The 18,942-nt window shown below is 41.7% G+C and overlaps 1 long non-coding RNA gene across 1 annotated transcript in view; it reads right to left on the bottom strand.

The window, feature by feature from the left end:
* Nucleotides 1-4,885: 4,885 nt before the first annotated feature.
* Nucleotides 4,886-18,942, bottom strand: part of LOC141129895 (uncharacterized) — a 103,703-nt gene continuing 89,646 nt past the window's right edge. Inside the window, exon 3 of the long non-coding RNA XR_012241898.1 lies at nt 4,886-6,833. This is a non-coding gene — a long non-coding RNA (uncharacterized lncRNA). The remainder of the gene's footprint in view (nt 6,834-18,942) is intronic.

Here is an 18,942-nt window from a genome sequence, read left to right on the forward strand (position 1 = left end):
AATCAAACGCTCCAAATGACCTGGCAAACAATGATTAGATGTGGTGGATGCATCAGTTGTGACACAGAGAGCTCAGTACATGGGGAAGGAGGTATTAATTTTTATTTAAACACATTTGAATATTTATTAAAATATATTATTTTCATTTATTTATTTTTTTTAGAGGTGCACTTGTTTTACCCATAGCTGCATACAGTATATAACATGCATATTTAAAATGCTTGGGACAAACATAGCTCTATAGTCAGACAATAAAGTTCACAAAAAAAAAAACAATAAACAAAAAAAAAATGGGCAGACTCGATGGACTACTTGGTCTTTTTCAATGTTTCTCTGCAGTGTGAGGTTTGATGTACTCTAATGTAATGCCTCTGACTGCTGGTCTAAGGAGATTTGTGGGATTCGGTGATGTCACTACTGTGCTGCCCACTGTTGGAGGCTCTGACATAAGGAAGAAGAGCTATGCCTCTACCAAGATGGCCACCTATACACAGACACACAGCCCAGAACAAGGCAGGGTAATTCATTAATATGGGGAAGATCAGCTGCTCTTTTAGACCTCTTTCACACTGGGGCGTTTTTCAGGCACTTTTGGGCGAAAAAATAGTGCCTTTAAAGAACCTGAAAAATGCCTCCCCTGCAGCCCCAATGTGAAAGCCTGAATGCTTTCACACTGGGGCGCTACTTTGGCAGGATGTTTAAGAAGTCCTGCAAGCAGCATCTTTCGGGCAGTGGAGGAGCGAGCACTCCTCCTACCCTTCGGTGGCGGCACTTTGAGGGTGCTTTTAGCCCTTTATTCAGCCACTAGGGGAGGTTAAAAGCGCCCCGGTAGAAGCCGAAAAGTTGCGCTTTACCGATGACGCCCCCCCCCCCCCGAGTGAAAGTGCCCTTAAAGTATCAGTAAGTTTCTTGCATTGCAAGAAAAATCTAAAATTGCATTAAATCTAAAATGTACTAAAAATACATAGGGATAATAACTAGCTGCTATAAGCCCGGGTTCACACCTATGCAAATTAGATGCGGCTTACACCGCATCCAATTTGCAGGACATTTTAAAATACATTCATTTGAATGTATCTGGTTCACATATGTGCGTTGCATTCGCACTGCACATTGCAAAAAAAGTGTGCGTTTTTTGGGCATTGTGGTGCGAATTACAAGCCCATTACCTCCTATGGGAACGCATCTGATTCTCAGATACATTGCGTTCTGAACAAGGATTTTCTCCTTCTCCTCACTACACCCCCCCCCCCCCCTCCCTCCCTCTCTCCCTGCTCACTGATCCGCAGCTAGAATGCAGAGAAGCCTTTGAACAAAAGATTTTTATCTTCCCAGTGAAACCTGAGCTTCAATTCACACCGCACATTTGTGAAACCGGGCTTAGACACTTAAAGAGTCCCAGGTTATGATGTTTGAAAGCCAAGGATGACACAGATGAAGACACCAGCAGATAAGAGTAAACTCCTCAATAGTGATCAGGGTGCTCAAGACGATCGTAATTAGTGTACATCCTTATCTGTGCTTCCACCACCGTAGAAACAGGCCGCTCACCTTAATCTGTGGACTTCTGAATTAACAGAAAGGTCATTCAAGCAGTCCCCACTGGGGCAATCATACGTTGTAAATCTGCCTCTCAATCGATCCAATGATCGAAATCCAGCCTCAATAGTGCAGTAGCAGTGTAAAACTTTCTTATGCAGTCATGGTTCAGGTAAAATCAATGAGATATATATATATAGTGCTCTCCATTTTACCTAAAACAGTCTTTTATTGGAAATAAAAATGCTACTTTACTTCTGTAAATGGAAGCTGCTTGCTCTGGGGGCAGGAGGGAGGGGCCAGGAGGGCTGATGGGGCCCAAGAAGAGGAGGATCAGGGATGTTTTGTGCAAAACCACAGGTAATTGCCTTTAATATCACTTTAATGCAAGGAATGCATTAAGGCAAAAATGTTTAGGCTTCATAACCTACTTTATTCTGCTAATCTGCTTGTCTGCATGCTAATACCATTTTTAAATAAAGTATTTTTATATAAATTACATACCTTATTTAAGATCTAGTAATGTCATTGCTGGGCTTCTGTTATTCTCCATGCAGTATAGGCAGATCATGGCTGGTGGGACGGACAAGAAGTGCTTTACAGGACTTACATCACATTGTAACACATTGAAAACATCACAGCAATATGCCTTGGATAGAATAAGGGAGGTTATAATCCTTGAAAAACTTTTTTTTGCCCTCTGTGTCCCATTGGGGAGATTTTCCTTCACTTTCTCTCCCATAGTCAAAACCGGAAGTGAGAGGAAATCCCTTCAAATTAAGGTAATTTCTTGGGGCCCTCCAGGTCACCAGAGGATTTCCCTCTATTACTGTTCTGGGGACAACCCAAAATATGGTCTTTTCGCTTAGTTTTGCTTTCAACGATAATGATAAACATGATAAATAGAGAGGGTGAATCTCCCTAACAGGGACAGAGGGAGTAATAAAAACCTGAAAAGTATTCCAATTAATTTCTACTCTGTCCAAAACTAAAAAAAAGTTTTGCCTTTAGTTACACTTTAATGCAAACTGCCCTAGATATCATACACATGTGATGCTGAGCCTGCATTATTGAAAAAACTGAAATCTAATGAAGAAATGGGAGGATCAGGGACAGTCGGGCTGGGGGGTAAAAAGCAGAATAATGCTGGATGTGTTCCAGTCAGGAAATATGGTGGGCTCTACCTGACTTGTTGTAGCTTCTAATGCACACTGTAAAAAGCTCACTGTGTGCATTACACAAAAAAAAACTTTTAGAACTCTGCAAATTTTGCAGGCAGTGCTTTAATATGTTTGTTATTTGTTGTTTTTCTGTTTTTTTTGTGAACAGTTTGGATGCAACTAGCTGTGGGGCAAATGTATAGAGCAGTGAAAGTAACCTTTTACTAAGTACTTACTGCAGGTGGACCAGTCACTGTAATCTAAAACAGATGCAAAAAGAAGACACATCTGCAGGGAATGTTTGGTGAATGTCATATTCACTGCTCTTTGGATATACCGCTTAGTATTCTGCCAGGTGCTGCAGAGTACGCGTCAGCAGTCTATGCCTAAACGATCAGCTTCTAGGTAAGAATATTTATCAGCTTTGACAATCACTGAGGAACTTCTCTGTAGAGGTAAAAAGTATTTGGTACAACCCTTAAAGAGTGTTCTTGGTTGTGCTGTGCTCCCTAGGACAAGTCTTAAGGAGGTGTGTGTCATCCTGGGAGGCTACAGAAAGATACTGGTTTACTGAAGGGAAAGAGAGAGGTGGACTCAGACTTCAAAATCTGCTACCAAGATACCAGTAGACTTTTGGTCTTCAAGGAGCCTATGATCTGTAAGTTTCTATAGGCCAACTTACTCTTTAAGAGGCCAGGGGCTGTGGAGTAAAATCCAGAGTATTGAGACTATGCACTATGTATCCTGATCATTGCTCCCCTCCCTTCCCTGTTGTTTGAAGTTTTCCATACATTTTTTAAAATGTATTCTAAAAAGTCACCCAGCTTTTATTTGACAGCCTGGAGAAGAACCAGCCCTGGAATATGTGTTTCTAGAACATTACAGTCATGTAGGTGAACCAAGACAGCCACAATGTAAGTTGTTCTACATTAGGCATTAGCTGTCACACACGGTAAAAATTATTACTAACAAACCACAAATGCTGTTTGCCTGGATCCCCGAACAGTGTGACTTTCCATTGGCAACACTGACCTGAACATAGCTAGGCAAATTAAAAATATGACAAAAAAAAAGTACTAGCTATCAAAGAATTATATTGGAAGGAAATGAAAACCAAAGGAATTCATTAAATAAATATGATAAGAGTTACAACTAGATACACAAGTGACTCCTTTGTGACCACAATAAAGTAGCATGTATAACATGCAATACATATATAATCAGCAATACATAACTTTCTGTCCCTGTGACAATTGGATTTTAAAATTTTGGGTTGCCATAGAAACAAGGATTGGGGATAAAGCTTCAGTGGAGACACCCTTTTCCCAGATAACTCTTACAGGTGTGAATTTCCCTTCCTAGGGGTAGATTTTCTCACACTTCCTATTGTCTCCCTTCATTTGTAAGTATGAGTTGTATGTAAGTCAGATGTATGTAACTCAGGGACTGCCTGTATTAATAATATGATTTAAAATGTTGTTAAAGGCAGATTTAACCCACCCGAGCTCTCCTCATCGACTTACTGGTTGTGATTGACAATAGCAGAAGCCAATGACCCCTGCTGCTGTCTAAGCCAATGAAGAAGAAAAGACCTGGGAGAGACATGCTGTTACCGTACACATTGCTTCTGCTGCACACAGAAGGTTTTTTACCTTCATGCATAGAATGCATGAAGGTATAAAAACATTAAGCCTTTACAACCTGGGAAACAGTATAAAGGTCAAACAATTCAAGAAAGTAAGCATTATGGAACACTTGTATGGTCTTGAATGCAATTGTTCGAGGCTAAATTTAGCTAGGTGCTTTTAAATGCATATTGGCCTTTTAAATAGGCCTTCCTTCTTATGAGGATTAAAAAATGTACTTAAACAGGTATTAAAAAAGGTTTAAAATGTTTCCTTCATCTCATTGCAGCTGATCTCCAGCATTTTTCAGCAACTTCCTGTCTACATGTGCTTTGCCCCAGGGTCAACTGCACATTAGTAATCTGGATTGGCCTTCTGATAGTGAAGACAGTGGTCCATGCCTTAGGAAAGTGTATCACCAGAGCTGCTCATAGTCTTTACCAAATTGTTTCAATGCATGGGCTAGCACAAAGAGATTATTGCAAAGAAAATAAAGAGACAATATTCAATCCAATAAGTTTCAAGTATTTATTTGTTTGCCAAAATTTTAACATTGGCCATGGTGTTATTCAAGGGGTAACCTGATAACATAATAACAATAACTTTTAATGAAATATGAAACCATCCTGGCTATACCAACTCATAACAAAAATTCCAAACACGATGTCCATTCAGACAATGCTGGACAACTAATCCCCCACTAAATAATACCATTACTCATAAGAACAAAGATTGGAAAGGGTGGGTGGGAGTCCAGATCCAGTCTTGAGGACAGTTGTTAACGGCAGGTGCTCTCTTTAACTGCTCTGGTAGCACAGGCTTTTGCTGCCTGCTAATTGAGCCCAATATGCTGCTTGTTGCTGTGCAAAAAAACAGTTGCTGTAGCCTGTGGCAACCTGCAATTAGAAGTAAGGGAGGAACGAGAGCCATGCGGCCCCTTTGAGCTATCCCATGGGGTCCCGCATAATGCTTAGGCACCTGCCAGGAGCACATCTCTGTTTTGAACAAATAAAAGTGTATCTAACTCCAAAACTTTATTTTTTTAATTTTGCATAGAGTAGGGAAAGGTTAGAACCTCTGTCCATTTTTTTTGTCTTTGTCCTTACTGGGGGAAGTCACCATGTTCTTTTGTCTGGTGGCTAGTCTCAATCTGAATCCAAAGTTTTAAGTTGTCACTGAATTGGGACATTTCTTCCAGTGACATTTGTTCCGGAGAAGATTTTTCTTACTTTGGAAATATTTCCTCTCCCTTCTTTCTATAGGACAGGAAATTGCTTTAGATATATTTCTAAGAGACAGAATCTGGCAATGTCACAAAGGTGTTGGGTTAGCTACTTCATCATATGAATAGCTTATAGAAATGTTTCTTTTTTTTTAGGATTGTGTACAGATGTACTGTAATAACATCTACTTTCTTCTGTATGCAGAAAGAAAGGGAACAAGCAAGTTTAATGTAGGTTCCAAACACAGCTAATTGGTCTCCTTGTGATAGGAAGACATTACATATTTCCAGAGAGTTTTAGGAAATGTATAACTTCTTCATTTTGCAGAAGTGTGAGGCCCATGCTAAAGGGAAGAAGCCATAGAAAAAGTACATAGAGGAGCACCGCATAAATACATCTTTTTTTTTGTAGGGAGAGACGTATAGTATATGAACAGCTTTAGCAGTATCTGCAAATGCTGTTTGTGTATGTTTGCTTACCATGTTAACCTAGCTAGACATTTTTGATGGAACAGATTGCTAGTTTAGTTCAACTTCCTCCACAAGAAATGTTTCAACATGCCTTAATCAATGTGTTTAAAGCAATGCATATTCTACATCTAATGCCATTCTGAAAAATAATAGTAAGTTAAGACGTATTTTGCTTGCTGTAATACTAGCGGAAGGAAAAGCATAAGCATCTGCAAAATTACCATTGCAACCACTATTCAATCTGCTAAAACCTGCAGTAAAATAAAATCTGGTCTCATTTAGGGAGAAGAAATTCTTAATTTGCAAATGCAAATTAACTTAATATTTGGATGATTGGAGATGCACAGATATTTTTACTCTTTACTTACTGAAGCCCTGACAAGATGTTCTCTAGCCTCAGCTTTCAATAGTACTTGTGGAATTGGCTGAAAATAAAGAGCCCACATAAGCTCTTCACATAACCAGAGCTTGCCAGAAACTGTTTCCAGTGCCAGCGGAACATTTCCAGAATAAACAGTTGAAAGTTGGCATTTTTATTCACAAGGCTGTGCTTCTGTGGTGCTTACATGACGGCTTCCACTCATCCACAAGGTGCCAGGATTTGTACAAAATAGATTTGCATTAAAAATAGATTGTTAGGGTGTAGTATAGCCATATGCTTAGATATTTCAAGACAAAATTTTGATTAGAGCTCCTTCTTGAAAACGTGCTGCAATTTATTTGGAGAACAGGAACAAATAAAACATAAAGATGTCAAATAGCAAATTGCACTCGGTGGTGTCTAGTTCTGGCAGGGTGATGAAAAATGTCCCTTACCTAAAGAAAAGAGGAAAAAAAATATCAATGGTCAGCCATCAAGATACCATAATAAATATCAATAAGAAATAATTAAACACAGTTAGGTCTCATGTGCTCACTGCCATTGTAGTAATGTGCACAAAACAGCTCTAACAGCATTAGGAGTTACATAAAGTATTCTAGTAATACTTAGCAGATGTCCCTGAAAGTGTATCTAAACCCAAAACCAAAAAGTGTTTCTAAATCTAAAACCAAAAATATAATTTATCACAACTATAATTAGGCCTTTTTTTATTTTGGGGGGATTTTGTTCCATTTATTTTCACCTGGCAATCCACTGAATAACCTACATTCTGTCCCTTTGTGTCTACACTAATTTCTCTATTATATCTATGAAGGAACCCATGGCCGCCACCCTAGGCTGGGCTAAAATATGTGTGCCTTTGTTCATGTCCATTACATGGTGGATTGAGTGGATAAAAAATTATATAACAAAAAAATAAGAATGTTGGTGCTTTCTTTTGAGCTCACATGAAGTAACTTTCAAGACCAACAGGTTTTTTTTTGCACTTGCCAAAAATATTCTGAAAAATAAAAAATAAATGCAGCCTCCACCCATAGAGACTGGTAAGCTGCAATATATTATATTTGTTTTTTGGGCTTAGTTGTTCTTTAACCACTTGCCAACAGTATAACAGAGATATACGGCGGTACGTGATCTGACACTTCCGGATAGGGGGCACACACTGCCGGAGACCCAGCTGTGCTGTGATTAAACACAGCAAATGTCGATCAGCGGGTAACAGCCAATGGGATACCGCCGACACCTGGCGATCGTCATTAATTTACACAGGACAGAGCCCTGGCTAAAAAAACAAGGCAGAGCCCTGTCCTGTCATCGGGGAAGTAATAGATTTTCTTTACTCGCAAAGTAGGGAATAAAATCAATTACTTCCCCTAGTAAAAGCACCTCCCACAGTACACCAAAACACTGGCTAGGCACAGAACCCTTTGATTGCCTTAGATGTTTAACCCCTTCCCAGACAGTGTCATTAGTACAGTGACAGTGCATATTTTTAACACTGATCACTGTATTAGCAATATCACAGTCCCGCTATAAGTCGCTGATCGCCGCCATTACTAGTAAATAAATAAAAAATCCAGTATATACAGTGTATACCATAGTTTGTAGATGCTATAACTTTTATTTACTAAAAACACGTAGCAGAATACATATTGGCCTAAATTTATCAAGAAACTAGATTTTTAAAAATTTTTTATTGGATATGTTTTATAGCAGAAAGTAAAAAACATTGTTGTTTTGTTCAAAATTGTCTGTCTCTTTTTTTTGATCAAATACCACCAAAATGAGGCTCTATTTATGGGAAAAAAGGACATAAATTTTATTTGGGTACACCGTCGCTTGACTGCGCAATTGTCAGTTAAAGTAACGCCGTGCCATATCGCAAAAAATGGCCTGGTCATGAAGAGGGTAAATCTTCTGGAGGTCAAGTGGTTAAAAGATTTGGTTTTCTTGTACCTACGCTGTAAAAAAAAAAAAATCATTATACTTTGTAGTAATACTTGTTAAAAAAGATGTTGCTGCAGTATTTACCTTTGATATCTGCCTTATCGTCCTTGTTTTAAAGGTTTGACATTTTCTATTGTGCAGCAAACATCTCTATTATCACAAATTAGATGATGGCATTATTTATGGATGTAACAAACACATCAAGAAGCAACATCAGTAAGTAAGATTCTGTTATAATTTAGGCCCATGAACAGCACATGTAGTGACAGACCAGGTCTGTTTGCCAAGTGGCTCAATTTTTTCTTTTTTTTTTTTTTCCTTTTTACCCTGCCCCCATGCTTCGTCATATATGATCCTTTTTTTTAACTGTGGTGGTGAAATCACCTCCTACAGCACTGGAGTAACGACTAAAACGACAGAATAAATAAACCGTTGCAGCTGAATGGCGTACATGCAAAGCAAATAATGGTTAATAATAAAACAAAGTAACATTACAGTATAACAGTAAGACATACCATACCTGCAAAGCAAATACAATAAAACACAGTAAAAATAAAACATTACAGTTATAAAATACAGTAACAATAGAGAGAGAACAATAGATAGCAAACAATAGAGAGAGAATAATAGAGAGAACAATAGAGAGAGAGAGATGAACAATAAAACAACAACTATTTTTGTCTTTTTTCTTTTTTTGTGTTTATTTTTTTGTTTTTTTTAACTTTTATTTTAACTGTAAACATTCCAGATTAGGGTCTCTCAAAATGCGATGGCCATCTCGTCTTTCGAGACCCTAAGTAAGTGTGCCCTAGGACTGTGCAGTGCTGTACCCTATGCTAATACTTCACTAGTGTGTGGTAGCGACGGAAACAGTCACTGATGCAGAGACCAGGTTGGTCAGGACAGGAGAGACAATAAAAGCGGGTGTCATGCCTATATCCACGTTTTCTGCAGATTCAACATCTTCTCTGGGGTGTTCTTTGGGTAGGGGTACCAGGGAGGACATACGGAAAAAGCTCACTGCGTTTGCATTGGGAACTTGGGACAGAGCACCGTCTGGAAAAAGAAGGGCTGTGATGATCTCTTCCTGGAATTCTAGGAAGGATCCAGTTCACCCTGATGCTTTGTATAGCACATAAGCATTCAGCAGAGCCAATTGGATTAAAAATACAGACACTTTTTTATAAAAGCGTCTGTCCTATTGGCCAATTAAGTATGGCACCATTATCTGGTCGTTGAAGTCCACCCCGCCCATATTAAATAACACAGAGGGGCTTCACCACAACACTAGTCGCCGTTGGAATTTCGACTGTCGTATCTGCGTGAAGGGAGGACAGAACGAAAACATTCCCTGTATCCCTCCACTTCACTGCGAGCAAATTATTACATTTCAAGCAGGCTCTCTCCCCCCATCTAAGTCGGGAATCGACAAGCCATTGGAGGAAGCCCCGGTGATTAGATCGCACGGTGCCACATGCGCCAATTCCACAATCAAAAAGGTGACTAAAAAGTGGCACAAGCCACGTACAAGTGGTACCCCTTCCCAAATAAGGATGACTTTAATTCCCAAACTATCTTGCCAGTGCTCCCTATGTAGTCTGGGCAGTTGTGGGGCTCTACGTGACTGTCTTTTCCCTCATAAACCATAAAACTATATGTATAGCCTGTTTCCCTGTCACAGAGCTTATGCAACTTGACCCCATATCTTGCACGCTTGCTGCAAAGATACTGTTTGAAAGACAAGCAGCCAGAAAATGTAATCGCAACTTGATCGGGAATAAACAAGGCTGCAAACTGTTGGTTGAAGTGGTTTATGAGGGGCTGAATTTTGTAGAGCCGATCGTATCCAGGGTCACCCCAAGGATAACAGAGTTCATTATCATTGAAATGCATGAACCGCAAGATCTGCTCGTATCGCATCCTGGTCATGGAGGCAGAGAACATGGGCATATGGTGAATTGGATCAGTGGACCAATATGACCGCAACACACACCTTTTAGTAATGCCCATGAGGAAGGATCGCCCCAGAAAGTTCTTAAATTCGGAAACCGTAATAGGTTTCCAATCTCTGGCAAGGGTCAACTGGGGATTAGCGGTGATGAATTGACTAGCATACAAATGACTTTGGTCCACAAAAGATCTATAGAAATCTTCTATGAAAACAGCGAATAAGAATCAAGTGACATAAAATCAACTGTTTCCACCTGAATTCCAGGTTGGACAGTGAATGGGGAAAGTACGGGCACTGCAGAAGTGGTGGGCTCCCAATTAGGATTGGCAAATGCAGTGGGAAGGGCACCGTGGGCTCTAGGGGTCTGTGTTTTACTTCTTGGTGGCTGCGGGGCACTACTCGTGCTAGCCACCGCACCAGCTTGAACTGCACTTATGGAACTCGCCATGTCACCAGGTGTTACTGCAGAGCTGGTTTGACTATGACCAGGATGTACTAAGCCGCTATTGCTTGCCAGTTCACCAGAAGGATGAGCGGCACTAGCACTGGCTCTCTGCTCCATACTAGAACCCTGCAGTTCTTGCACCTCAACAACAGAAGAACGGGATCAGGTATGCCTGACCTTAGCAGGGACCACTCCATCATCAGAGGTATCTGTCAGGGTACCGCTGCTCTCTACTGGTTCGCTTACTGAGCCTAAATCTGCCAGTGAGGCGGCTTCCCTATCGCTCTCATATGTCATGCTCAGCAACTTGTAGGCCTCTTCACTAGTGTACCTCTGATTGGACATTTTGGCCTCTAAATTTACAGGTACAACTAGTGCGACTCACAGGCAAAAGAGCAACTGGTTGTCAGCAACTGCTTCAATCGCTACCAAAAAAACTGTTAGTGTTCGCAGGGATCAGGCCTGATTCTGCGAATGCTGCAGTTATGTGTGTTGTGTTTTGTAAGTGACAGTGATCGATTGATACTGTACTTAGTTGGGCTGGGCTAGGTGGAGGGGCTAAACGCAGGTGCTAGCAGATGTCTGGGCTGATCCTGATTTTTGGGAACACTAAACTATTGGGGACGCTAGTATAGATCTGATCGGATCAAAGAATTAAATCTGTTCAAACACTATACTAATAAGGGAGGTGTATGGTGCGTACATGGGTGTTACCGCTACTGCCACTAATCTGACACTGCCAGGGACTGACGCTGACCCTAACTGATGCTAAAACCTGTACTGGGGGTCAATCAGGGGGTTAAACCTTTATTCAGTAATATATGTTAGGTACCCTGATGCTATAAAAACCTGATAGTGACAGTAATTAGCTAACTGGGTAACCCGTGACACTAATACGGCGATCAGAAAATGGATCTGTACACTATATAAGTGACACTGGTGACAGAAAAGGAAAGGGTTAACTGGGGGTGATGAAGGGGTTAAACCTTTATTAGGGGGGTTTAGGCGGGTACCTGGGCCTACCACTAACTGCCCTAATGCTGATTAGTATCACCAGTACAACAATCAGTAAAAAAATCTGAAAACTGCGCTTGGTGACACAGTGACAGGGATTGAAGGGGTTAACTGGGGTGACGACTGGGGGGTGAAAAGTGTGCCTATGTGTACTGTGTCAGTGTAGTGTTGGTGCAACTCATGGTTAGATGCATGGTGTCGGCTGGTGCTCAAAATTTTGGGGGGGGCACAAACAAACTGAAAAATCCTGAAAAAAAAACCATCAATTGCAGCCTCACTGTGTCCCTGTGTCCATCAAATGCAGCCACCGTGGCATCAAACGCAGCCACTGTGCCAAACACAGCCACTGTGCCATCAAACGTAGCAACTGTGCCCATCAAACTCAGCCACTGTGCTCATCAAATGCAGCCACTGTGCCCATCAAACGTAGCCACTGTGTCATCAAACGCAATCACTGTGCCCATCAAATGCAACCACTGTGCCCATCAAACGCAGCCACTGTGCCCATTAAATGCCACCACTGTGCCATCAAATGCCGCCACTGTGCCATCAAATGTTGCCACTGTGACTCATCAAATGCCGCCACTGTGCCCATCAAAAGTTGCCACTGTGACCCCCCGCTCACTCGCCATCTGCCTGGCACCTACCCTATCTCGATGATAGGTCAGGCAGTAGGTGACAGCGGTGAGCTGTGGGACCTTGCAGCGGGTCAGACAGCGGTGAGCTGTGTCCTCCATGCATCTCCTCCCCTCCTACTGATAGGTGTCCAATCGCAGCACCTGTCCTTTCAGCCCACCAGGTGACAGGTATCAGACCCACGCTACCTGATTGGTGGAGAGGCGGTTCAGTGTTAGAAAAGCAAATATTCATTCGCTTTTCTAACACACCTTGTCTAACACACCTTTTCCTGGTAGCCTTACACCTTCATTGCGCTCCATATGCCTGTTTGGAGGGACCTTTCTTATACATTTAATTGTAATTTGTACTCTGCCTGGCAATCATTGCTGTCCTAATCCATCTGGACAGAAATACATAATTAGTGCCTGGACTTGGTAGATTTACTTATTTTCTCTTTCAATTTTTGTTTGATTGGGACTTTTTACTATTTATTTTTATTTTTATTTTTATTTAGTAGAAAGGGAGGCAGGGAGTAGGGAAAGCCGCATTTGGCTGCTTCTGTCGGCAGATATCCCAACCCCCCACACACGGGGAAAAGCGCAGGGGGACTATTACGGTACTGAAGGTAGTTGGGTATTAATACAAGAAGAGTGAAGAGGAAAAGGGTAGTATGATAAAAACTGTATTTTAATAAGAAACAATTTTAAAAATATATATATTACAATAACACATACAGTTGTAGTTCAAGACAAAGGCAATATATACAACCATACGAATTGCATCCAGTAATAACAGAGGCTACAAATATGACTTGGATTCTCGACCAGTTTCGCGGTATTCACCGCTTCCTCAGGAGAGTAAAGTCTATAATGTAGCATAGAAAACATGTAATAAATATACAAGAATTCACAGATGCCTGAAGATTTTTTTGTGGTTGCAGCAAGATCGTCAAAAAAAGTGCATTAGACAATTATGTACAAGTTAGATATGGAAAGGACAGGCTCACCCGTTCAGGAATTCTCTGTGGGTATGTGGGGCCCCATATGATTCCCCCTGCGACGAACACAGGGGATAACAAAACAGCCTCTGGTGAATAAAATATTTAAGTCATTGATTTGTATGGGTCACTAAGCCACAAGAAAGAACAAAGTATAATATAATATAGGGGTGCCGGTAAAGTAGCTCAAAGTGTGGAAACCAGTGTGCAAAGGAATGATACTTAAAATTAGTGATGGGAGGGGGGTGACAGGGAGATGAAGGAAGGGGATAGGGGGAGGGGGGGGAGGGAGGAGAGAGGGAGGGAAAGGGGGATAGGGAAGGAGGGGGGGGGGAAGAAAGAGGGGGGAGGGGGGAAAAGGGGGGGGAGGGGAGAAGGCAGGAGGTGAGGGGAGGGGGATCAGGTAGGGGAGGGAAGAGGGGAAGGGAGGAAGGGGGGAAAAAAGGGGGAGGGGGGGGAGGGGGAGGGGGGAGAGAAAGGGGGGGAAAAAGGGGGGGGGGAGAAAGGAGGGGGGGAAGAGAGGGGGGGGGGGGGGAGGGAGAAAAAGGAACGGGGGAGGAAGGGCTGTGAGGATTAATAAAGTAAACAGGACCTAAAACTTCCGTCTGTGTGGGAAGTAGGTCAAACTTGAAAAAGAAACTGCACACAGGTATTAAGAGCCAGCACTTACCCCTACAGCATCGATCAGTGAAAGAATGAATTGAAGTAAAAAAGGAGCATATAATAATAAAGATCGTGGTATGAAGCGGTTTTAAACAAACCAAGCGCTCATGGGTTAACAATGAAGGCTCCCCAGGGCTGGAGCCAATGATGTATGCAAAGGAAGTGATCACCGCAGCAGCTGCAATTAAAGTTGGATAAAATTACACTCCGCAGTAGTAAAGTGGGGGAAATTTTACCCACAAAACAACGGGGAACAACAGAGGTAACTCACTGGGATAAGGAATACCAAGGCAATGGGTGATACAAATAGGTAATAAGTACCAAGGGATGTCAGGATAAGAAATATTCGTCCCCAATGAGAAAAATAAGATTATAAAGTACCAACAGAAAAACAAGATTGTAAAGTACCAACAGAAAAAACAGACATGAACGCTGCAGGCAGCCCTGCATGGGGAGACAGTAGTAAACAGACCCGGCTGGATTGAAGGAGAAGCAATGAAGGAAAGACCGACCAGAGGGAAGAAGTAGGCGAGGGGAGGGGAGGGAGGGGGGGGAGGGGGAGGGGGGGAGAGGGGGGGGGAGGCGCGAGACTTACCCAAAGTGCTAATCCTCGGCTAGCGCGGCATCAGAAGGCTGTAGGCTCATACAGCGGCCGTGTCTGGCCGCTATAAAAGCACCCCAACCCGGAAGTCAGGGACGGCATGGCAAGGGCGGTCCCTGACGTCACCGGGTCTGCTCGCCCGCACTGCACAGGTGCACAGTGTGTGCTACTGCGCAAGCGCGCGCTCCTGTTAAAGGGAATCTATTTCCCAAACAAGGAGACGCAAGCAGCCCGAGGGCTGCCAGGGCGAGCATGTGTCCGTCGCATAGGAGAAGGATCGAGGCAGAGCACCACCAATTTTCAGAGTCTGATAACGGGGGAAAGGAGCCTGACCTTGAACAGCAATACAAATAACGGCATAGTACAACATAATAAAATAACAATGAAAAAGAAAAAAAGTACATTGATTATGTCAAATTGTATGAGGGTATTCCCCTATTTTTATTTAGTATATTTTTTTGTCATTTTTAATTTTGGAAATTTTCCTTTTATAAGATCAGCGTTGCTGGTTTAGATGTGTTTTTTAATAAAGTGGCCATACGTTATTACGCTATGGAAGCTCTCTTTTTCTTCCTAAATATATGAGTGGAAGCAATATCTTCAAGGATTCAAAAGCACAGGAGACATCCAGCATAATACCTGGCAGCAAGGCGATCCATCTCCAACACAGGTGGATTACCCCGCTGGGGGGCTTGGGGAGCTGATTACAACATAAGGATCTATCAGATGGAAGTAACCCAGCGTATCACACCATAACCGTTATACCCCTGTTGGGGTTCTGGGAGCTGGTGAGTAAGCAACCAAAGGGGGAGCACGAGAGTCACCTGACAAATTATTGCAGCACCAAGTCACCTATGGGAATCTGCATGAGTCATTTAACATCAATATATGGGACTGTTACAATATTTGTTGAAAATCTAATTGCTGTTGTTTCCTGGGCTATTGAGTAGTTTTTGGTCTATGCAATTGTAATCTATGATGATTATATGTAACGTATCAGATTAGGATAGTAGTATATATACATACATCACCGTATTGGTATATGGTTCTTAGTAAATGCACTATATGGAATCCAGTTTCTGGCCCCTTTTCCAGATGCAGTAGGATCCAGTAAGCTGTGCGACACTTGTTGCCTATCATAACCTTTTGAGCATATGAGCATTGGAAACGAACCTACTTAGCGGTTGTGGCACTACCCATATTGTAAATAAGGGGGGCTTGTATATACTGCATACCTCTTAGATTTACAAATATAAGTAGGGGGTGCCAAATTATAGGCTATCCCAGTATTTAAATATATTGATTAATATATGATATCTTTTTAGGTAGCGCCAATATACCCAATCCTTTATTCTCATACTAACTGCCCTAATGCTGATTAGTATCACCAGTACAACAATCAGTAAAAAAATCTGAAAACTGCGCTTGGTGACACAGTGACAGGGATTGAAGGGGTTAACTGGGGTGACGACTGGGGGGTGAAAAGTGTGCCTATGTGTACTGTGTCAGTATAGTGTTGGTGCAACTCATGGTTAGATGCATGGTGTCGGCTGGTGCTCAAAATTTTGGGGGGGCACAAACAAACTGAAAAATCTTGAAAAAAAAAACATCAATTGCAGCCTCACTGTGTCCCTGTGTCCATCAAATGCAGCCACCGTGGCATCAAACGCAGCCACTGTGCCAAACACAGCCACTGTGCCATCAAACGTAGCAACTGTGCCCATCAAACTCAGCCACTGTGCTCATCAAATGCAGCCACTGTGCCCATCAAACGTAGCCACTGTGTGATCACTCGCAATCACTGTGCCCATCAAATGCAACCACTGTGCCCATCAAACGCAGCCACTGTGCCCATTAAATGCCACCACTGTGCCATCAAATGCCGCCACTGTGCCATCAAATGTTGCCACTGTGACTCATCAAATGCCGCCACTGTGCCCATCAAAAGTTGCCACTGTGACCCCCCGCTCACTCGCCATCTGCCTGGCACCTACCCTATCTCGATGATAGGTCAGGCAGTAGGTGACAGCGGTGAGCTGTGGGACCTTGCAGCGGGTCAGACAGCGGTGAGCTGTGTCCTCCATGCATCTCCTCCCCTCCTACTGATAGGTGTCCAATCGCAGCACCTGTCCTTTCAGCCCACCAGGTGACAGGTATCAGACCCACGCTACCTGATTGGTGGAGAGGCAGTTCAGTGTTAGAAAAGCAAATATTCATTCGCTTTTCTAACACACCTTGTCTAACACACCTTTTCCTTTTTTGAAGCTTTTTAGAGCCTATGGCTCTAATCAGATGCTTCAAAAATACACCCCTATCAAATACACCTCTATCCATTAGTCATGGGGGGCTTGAGAAAGGGGCCAGCGCCCTTAATGGATGCACTGTCAGTGGTTAGATGTCCTCTCTCCTCTCTCTGGAACCGAAAAGGATTCCACGAGGGGAGATGACATCACTTCCTCTACCTGTGTTTACATTACACAGGCATAGGACAGTCTGCCATTCACCAGAACTGATCACCAGGTCCAGGCCAGAAATCATTGGCCTGGGCATGGAGACTGATTTGTTTGGAAATTAATCCGATTGCAGCGGGTGCGCATGCACGCGCCTGATGTACAGCTACAGCGATTCGCCCAGGTATGCCAACCTGCCACAGTATAATTGCAGTGACTGGTCCTTAACTGGTTTAACAGCTTTATTTATGAGCATCCCTTTGGTACCAAGGGTCGTCTCAGCTAAAACATATTTAGAATTAAAATATGGGAAATCGTGCTTATTTTCATCATCACTTTTTAGATACTTTAATTATGATGTATATTTATGTTTTAACTAATAAACTCTATTTAATTATGGATAGAGTCAGTCTTTAATGCAATATTGGTCCCTAATGGGGAAATTCATTCCTCTCTATTCCTGAAGGTAAGGGGAAAACAAACATTTTAGATTCGTCACCTGAGCAGCAGGTAAAGATGAAATATCCAATGGAGACACCAGTCTCTGTAAAAACTGTCTAAGATGGGAATTTTCATGACTTTTGGTGAGATCGCCTTTTATTTCATGTGGCATCATCTGGATAGGAAGTGAAGGAAAATAACTCACGTGGGACACAGACAGCAAAACATGGTCTGATAAGAGGTTTAGCTCTTGCATACTCTATCCAAAACTGAAAAAAAAAGTTTTGCCAATATATACTAAGCCCTATATTCGCCATGTTTCATTGAACCTGCACAAATTGCCTGCCTTACCTCAAACACCAAAGACTGAGTAAGGCAAGTATAAAATATTAAAATACCACTATTAATATCTAGTTACTAGTATCTAGTATTTCCCTTCTAAAATAGTATTTAGAGACCCTTTTCTGGTTTTGCGAGAACCCCTTAGCTCTGTAGTAAAGTTTCTGTTGTTTACAAAGCTCAACAGCAAAAACTGAAGGGCACAAATGAATCAGACACGGTGATAGGCAACCTGTCTTAAATGATTAGATCATGTAAGTCAAGTGCTTTCCAAGAATACCGTGATATGCCAATGCTCCTGAATAATTAATAGCAAACAGCCCAAAATAAATAAACCAGGACACTATTTTATTAGACGCACAATATATTTTAGCAAATCTCAAAAAGATGTTTAGCTTGCCCCCAGCTAAGATAGCAAAATTATACAAGTGAACTAATTGAAATTTTACAGCATATGGGAAAAAGATGATCCAAAATGAGTTTTAGGAGGGTAAAACATATAAATAAAGATTTGATGGGTTGCAACTTCTTGACAACAGGGTTTAAAAATATATGCATAAGCAGCATTCAGAAGTTGTAAATAACTAGATATGTTTGAACATTGTTTCTATATACAATTTTTCTCTCCAACCACACAGCATGGCCCCTCTATAATCACGTATTTATGAATTTCCACATCCCCAGAATTACACCTAATATTGCAGATGAATTCAGAAAATGTGATGTGCTAGCATTATGGCTGATTGCACTCTGCATTTGTCTACTTACGCAATGCTAAATATATATTACAGATGTTGATTTCAAAATACTGAAGTTTTTTCATTGTGTACATCAACTTGATCCATCAGAGACAATCCTGGTTTATTGCAATATATTGTAATTATAACACAGTAAAATTCATACATTGAAACAGGCATCATAGTGTGGTAGGTCACTTTTCCCTGCTGAGAAATATGTTAAAATACAAATGCAAATCGTATATTTTCACCTCTACAGGACAAAAAAAAATAGATTAATGAATGCAAGAAGTAATTACTTTCTTGCAGAGTTGAAGAAATACTATAATATGAATCCCAG

Source organism: Aquarana catesbeiana, linkage group LG02 (genome assembly GCF_042186555.1).
Source record: "Aquarana catesbeiana isolate 2022-GZ linkage group LG02, ASM4218655v1, whole genome shotgun sequence".
Lineage (NCBI taxonomy): Eukaryota > Metazoa > Chordata > Amphibia > Anura > Ranidae > Aquarana > Aquarana catesbeiana.